The sequence below is a fragment of the Coffea arabica genome, chromosome 2c (genome assembly GCF_036785885.1).
Source record: "Coffea arabica cultivar ET-39 chromosome 2c, Coffea Arabica ET-39 HiFi, whole genome shotgun sequence".
Classification (NCBI taxonomy): domain Eukaryota; kingdom Viridiplantae; phylum Streptophyta; class Magnoliopsida; order Gentianales; family Rubiaceae; genus Coffea; species Coffea arabica.
The window spans coordinates 63,854,266-63,860,891 of NC_092312.1; the positions used below are offsets into that span (position 1 = coordinate 63,854,266).

General features: G+C 33.9%; 1 long non-coding RNA gene across 1 annotated transcript; it reads left to right on the forward strand.

The window, feature by feature from the left end:
- The first annotated feature begins 4,547 nt into the window (after nucleotides 1-4,547).
- LOC113723532 (uncharacterized) lies at nucleotides 4,548-6,385 on the forward strand. The gene is made up of 2 exons (XR_003457052.2): nucleotides 4,548-5,082; nucleotides 5,863-6,385. It is a non-coding gene; the product is annotated as an uncharacterized lncRNA (long non-coding RNA).
- The last annotated feature ends 241 nt before the right edge of the window (nucleotides 6,386-6,626 follow it).

Below are 6,626 nucleotides of genomic sequence, written 5' to 3' on the forward strand. Positions count from 1 at the left end.
AAAAAGAGGATAGAGAGAGAGGGAGAGAGAGTTGAAAATTAAAAAGAAAGAGCCATGAGAGAATGAGATTTTGTAAGAAAAATGGAAAAAGGAAATATGAGTGTTTGCTTTATATAAATAAGTTATCAAAAAAAACTAATAGGATGTGATGGTGCAACGGTTAAAACATTGGTCTTCTATTACAAAGGTCTTGAGTTCGAATCTTAATAGTTGCATTTTTGCAAAAAAAAAAAAAAAAAAGAGGTAGGTTGAAAACCGGTTCAATAGCCGTTTGACCGCGGTTTTTACGGTTCGACCAGTTCTTGACCGATTTTCTGACAAAGTCAACTGTGACATTGAACCGGACCAATGCCATGACCGGTTCACGGTTCAACCGGTCGAACCAGCTGGTTCGATCCAATTTTCAAAACATTGGCTCCATGTCAATCATAGGCACCACCAATCACCAGCACCAGCAGTCTTGATCTGCAGCCACAGTTCTTGACCTACAACAGCGATAGCCGGCCCGTGATTTCTCATCCCAAGTTGAGACCTCAATTGATATGGCTTACTCTAGGGAGTGTAATTAACGTTTTCTTTTTGTTTGAATTAATTTATTATATACTAACAGTGTATACACAATTATAATTGAATGCATAATAACTCATGTGAATTTAAATTTAAAATTCAAAATTTGCTCATATATCATGCATCCAATCGTGATAGTGTATATACTGTCAGTGTATAAAAGATTTACTATTTTTTTTTACAATCTTATTCTACTTTTATTATTCTAAAAAATAAAAAAGAAAGTTTCAATACTTACTGTTACTTTAAATTTTTTACTCTCTAAGTCCAACCAACGGAATCCTAAATAATATCTGTCTGTGTATCTCGATTCAAGAAGCATGCAACAATTCTGGATGACATGATAGTACTTACTGATCACTAAAGTTGGAGCATATCTGTCTCTGTTAATAGGCCCTCTGCTTTTAGTTAATTAACCAATAGAAATTTTCCCAATCCCCCTCACTTTCTTTACCTTTTTTTTTTTTGTGATATTTATATGCCTCCAATGGATTCCTCTGACAGCCCATTTGGTGGAAACGAGTAGGTAAGGTAAAAACAAAGGTTATTAAAAGATGTATGCTTTTTCCAAAGTATGTATATGTTGCATAATGCTGGAGTCAGATTGAGAACTTTACAGGCTAATGTGTTCCAAATGTTAACTTATTTGTGGCTGTTTACTGGATACTTCCATTTGATGTCAAATCTTCACCAATCAAGAAAGCAAACGTTGCATCGTTCTTACAAATGGCCGCCCCTATAAATTATTAAAAAAAAAGAGGTTGATAGCATCACTTAACAAACTAAGGTTTCATTTATATGTATGTAAAATATGTATTCGATGCTACTACGTGTGAGGAAGAGAGAGACGACTTTGACAAGCATAGAAGCTGTCTCCCTCACTCCAACTCCCACCCGCCTTTTTCTTGCTCTAACTAAAGGGATGGTCCCCTTGCTACTTGTTTTTACCTTTTCAAATTTAAATTTTTTTTTTTTTTTGTAATGCTTAATGCTTACAAGTAATATCAGACAACTACACTGGTCATTCAGTCACTCAGCTCTCTTCTGTCTCTTCCCCAAATATATTTTTATGTGCGTTTAATTATGAGAAAGAAACAAAACAAATGAAAAGGGTCATAGGAAAACAAAGGCAGAACTGCATTTAAAAAAAAAAATTCACAGCAGGAGAAGGATGGGATTTAAGGAAAAAGGAGGAGAATAGAGATTTGAATTTAAGAATGTCAGATCTCAACCTTGGCTACATGCAAACTACAATTTGACTTTAATATTCCACAATTGTGAGTGTATGTATATATGTATGTATGTATGTAGGTTTTTAAGGTTTTCTTATCAAGTTCTAGCGGATTATCCATCAGTTATCTAATCGAATTAACCATCAGATTGGACACATGTGGATATCGAGGTTTACCCTACCCATTGTCGTCTTTTTTTTTTGGTTGCTTGCCACGGTATCCAGGGTTTTGCCCTGACTAATCCATTGGTCGACCTGGATCGCACACTTGACTGTGGTGAGTGAGTCTCCTAATAAGGGTGGCTGCGTACGCAAAGTTTCGAACCCGAGACCTGCTTAAGCATAACTAAGCTGCTGATCACTTGGCCCAACCCCAGTTGGTACCCATTGTCATCTTTAACTACAGGTAGGATTGCAGTTGGACTTCAATATTTCAAAATTGTATAATTTCAACCAAAAAAAAAACATGGAGCAAATAATTATGGGCTCTAATGGTGCGAAAAACTCTACTATTTCACTACTTATAGCTAGATCATGCATGAGGCCTAAAATTTTTCTTATTATTTATCATTTTTCCATTGATATTGACTGAGTCAAATTGAACTGGTAATAGTACTATTAAGGGACGGGCTGTTACAAATTAGGTTTAAGTTACCAAATATCATGCATAACAAGTTTAGCTCAAAATCTTAGCTAATTCACATTAAGAAACAAGCACCAAATGCTTCATAAGATCAATTGAACGTTAAAAGTAATTTTTTTATAAATAAAAAGCAAATGTTATTAATGGATTGTTACAAATCGTCTAACATGATTTGATTTACAATTTGGCCCAATGACAGGTTAAACATGTACTTGAAATAACAGATTTGCAATTTAATAACGTATACAATAAATATGAATGATTTCGAACAAATCTAAAAAGTATAAGAAATTTTTAAATTGCTTTCTAATAATTACATAAATCACTGCAGTTTCCTTATGTGCATGTTCTACTTGCTAGATATGTTGAGCAATGGTTTCAAACTCCAATAATAATGATGATAACTGTTGAGATAGACCTAAAATTTCAAAAAATTTCAGGTCTGACGACCAAATCTGAAGTAAATTTGATCAAACGACAAAATAAGGATAAAAATAAAAAATTCTCATTAGAAACTTCTAGGAGAAATAGAAAATTCTCACTAGAAACCTCTAGGAGAAAAAAAGGACATTTATTTTAAAAAATTTAGGAAAGATTTTATTAAAAAACACAATAAAATAAGATTCATGAAAGGGAGACCATGGTGGTTTCCCTCCCGAGAAGGAAGGCTTTTTTGAGAAGATGAAAAGAAATAGAGAGAAGTTGGAAGAAATGAGGAGAAGAATGCTAAAAGTAAGTTCTTTGCTAACATAAATTTTTTAAAAGTCATTGAATAAAACTCCAAAGGAATTTCAGAATTTGCATGTTTTAGAAAAATAAAAGTTATATACTAAGAAAATTCGCACTGTAAATTGATCGCTTTCTCATGGTAATGATTAGAATAGCCAACATCAACATTAAGTTTCATCTTCTTACAAGGAAATCACGCATAAAATCTTCAAATAATGTGCGTCCACATCAACAACCATCATTGCCGTGACTAAAGTTCTCTCATTGGGTTATCATTCCATTTCTTTATGACATTCTTGAGATAATTATACTTAAATCAACTATTCTTTAGGCTACCTACCCAAAAAAAAAAAAAAAAAGAATGGAAGATAGAAGAAACGGAATTGGAAGAAAAATGGACTTGGGGAGGCAATTTGCTTATACGCTTAATTCAACAGTATACATATTAATCTATTGAAGTATTAACAGGCAAGAGAAATTACTATTTTGACCGTTAGATTAGCAGCTGAATGTGTGCCTTATAACATAGGAAATTAAATTGAAGCAAGACACAGCATATATAAGTTATACATTTTAGGATTGAACAGCTTCATCGATTAATCCTAAAATTTCAAACAGGGAAGGAAAAGGGCAAAAAATCCTTATTCATACAAACACATTAAACCTTAGGAAAGAAAAAAAAAAACTTCTTAGGAGAAAAAAAGTTTCGCTAAAAATATTGTTTGTTTTCAATATTTATCTTGCACATCATGTTGAATCTTCAGCGGGTGTGCAAAATTGACATTTTTGAGTTTCTCTCTTGATTTGATTGACTGTCATAGAAAAATATCCACATGCTCACTCATTGAACTGTAATGATTATGCTTGCTTTCATTTTCATTGGCTAATCTGCATCTCCGCAAATGATCTTGACTCAGAAATTAAGTAACAGCACAAGGAAGGAAAGAATTGCTATACTTGTAAGTTGTAAGACAGATTTCACTTTTCATTTGAGAACAGAAATTTACAAGGAAGTGCAAAATGCAGCATAGAACAAAAACAAATGATGAATTTACATAGTCTTCTGTATTGCAATTTTTGGTGGGAAGGATGTGTAAATAAATAAAATTCCATTGTTCTGACTAAGTACTTGGCTCAATATTCCTATTCTTTCGTTGAAAAATGATTTATATTTAGAAACAAATCATCAGAACTATTGCTTAGCATACTTTTCAGGCAGGAAAGTTATGCGCTCAAGTGTCACAACCAAAGATGTCATCCCTGATACCGCCACGTGGTTCAATATGGGAGAAGAAATCTTAAGTCTTTATATATATGTTAGATATATATATATATATATATATATATTGGAAATGAATTTGTTAACCAATAAAACCAAAATATTTTTGCATAAACTTTGTCATTAATAGAGACACTCTTGTTTCCTTGAACAATAAATTGCAGACAATTTTTTAGTAAAATTGCCTAAAATACTAGTAGGACGCATTTCACATAAGGACAAAAGCAGCAAGACTGGCAGTGCAAAAAGCATCAAAGTGGGCATAGAATTCCTCCCAAGTCTCTGGCCTATAAATACTCTCCCATGATCAGCCTCCTCTAGCCTCTCAAGTCTCCAACCAAGCCGGAAAAATTCGACCCTCTTGAAGATGGAAGAGGATGCTGCAATCTTTTCGTGCACCACTCGTAGTTGAAGCTGCCAGCATGATCTGATCTTTCCTTCACCTTCAAGGCTAGATCAGATCATGCGGTAGTTTCACCTACTGATGGGAGCATGAGGATACCCTCTTTAGCTCTTTCTTTTTTTATCTTTTTGGGTTTTTGGTGAATAAAATGAGCACGCTTTATTCCCATATACCCTAATTGAATAGTTCCTTGGGGGAATTTCATGAACTCCTTCAAAAGCTTTATAATGGTATGTCTTCTCTTTATGTAATATTTGAAGTTCTATTCCTAAATACGAGACATGCATCTATATCTGACAGTATAAAAAATTACTTACCCCTTAGACTATACAAAAAATTATCGCTTTTTGTTTTTTAAGGTAGGGGTATTGAATAATGTGGTCCTAGTTAATTATGTCTATAGTTGTTTGCTCATGTTCAAGTTTTTAATGTCATGTGAAGAATCTTGAAGCAGGCCAGAGGTGATGTTAGGGTTTTGAGTGACAGAATTCTGTTCCTTAACGTGGATGGTGCTTTTGGAATCCTTACTCATCAGTTTAATATTGTTTCATTTTAGCACTTACTGAATCTGTGGATCCAGAGACCTTCCATTTAGGTTATTGTCTCTTGTGTTTAAGCTTGTTCATCTTCGTCTTTTCTTTTGGGTATGATGCAATTTACCCCAATTTGTGAATTGTATGAGTTGTCTTCTCAGTTCATCTCATCACTTCTATAGCCTAACTTTCTTTGAAAACGTGAAGAAATCACGTCGTCACCTACTACCTTGCTCATGTTTATCTTGCCAAACTATTAAAAAAAATTGCAAAGCATATAATTATTGGGTTCCATAGTTCCAACTTCAATAGACTCTTTTTTGTTTGGTTGGTAAAACTAGCTAGCAAGTTTGGTATGTGTTTTGTTGAACGTCAAATTGTGGGCAACCCCACAAAAGCATAAGACTAATCAAAGTGATGAAATCGGCGTCTGCACCTTTTTGTTTGGGGCTCGATGTTTATTTCTTGTTTGTCTAGGCGTGTGAGAACATCATGGTAGGGTAAACCTAAGCCGCATGCAGCAGAAGAGAATAGGACCGGACGCAACAAATTCAATTTGTCTTATTGGGAACTTAGGAATAAAGCTGCAATGACGTAAAGAGCAAGTGATGCCCTTTTGCTTATGGTTCCAATCACCAGCATATTCTGGGAAACTGAAACATTGGAGTGATCAAAATTCTTCAACGTTTATCTCTAAAGAAAAATTCCTTGGCCTTATGTGGAAAAGAAGATGTGTGTAGAATGCAGGCAGGCCTTTGCAGCTTTCAGAAAATGGACCACAAAATTGACTTTTTTAAATTATGCTGTTACATTGGGTTTTACGCAAGAACAGTTGGCAAGGGGGGAAAGTAACAGTTATGAGCAGTACATATATCACAGTGGATTGAGTTTAATTTTACTTTTTTGGCTCTGTATAGGTTTTGTTTTGACTTTCTTTTGTTTTTTCAACAAATTATGTGTGGGAAACTCATACACTATATACCAACTTGTCTTAAGAAAACGGCACTCGCATCTATTATCTTCCTAATTAGGTTTTCAGAAATGAAAACCACTTTATATAGAATGTTGACATGTACAATTAAAAAGGAACATCTATCTAGACAATTTTAAGGATTTTTTTGAATTCCTGTGTCTACTACATCAAACTTTACAAGTAACTCTAAGTAATAAACTAGTAATTTACCAAAAAATCACCTTAAACATATCTATTCTTGTCTTTAGATTTCCTGAATCAGTACCAA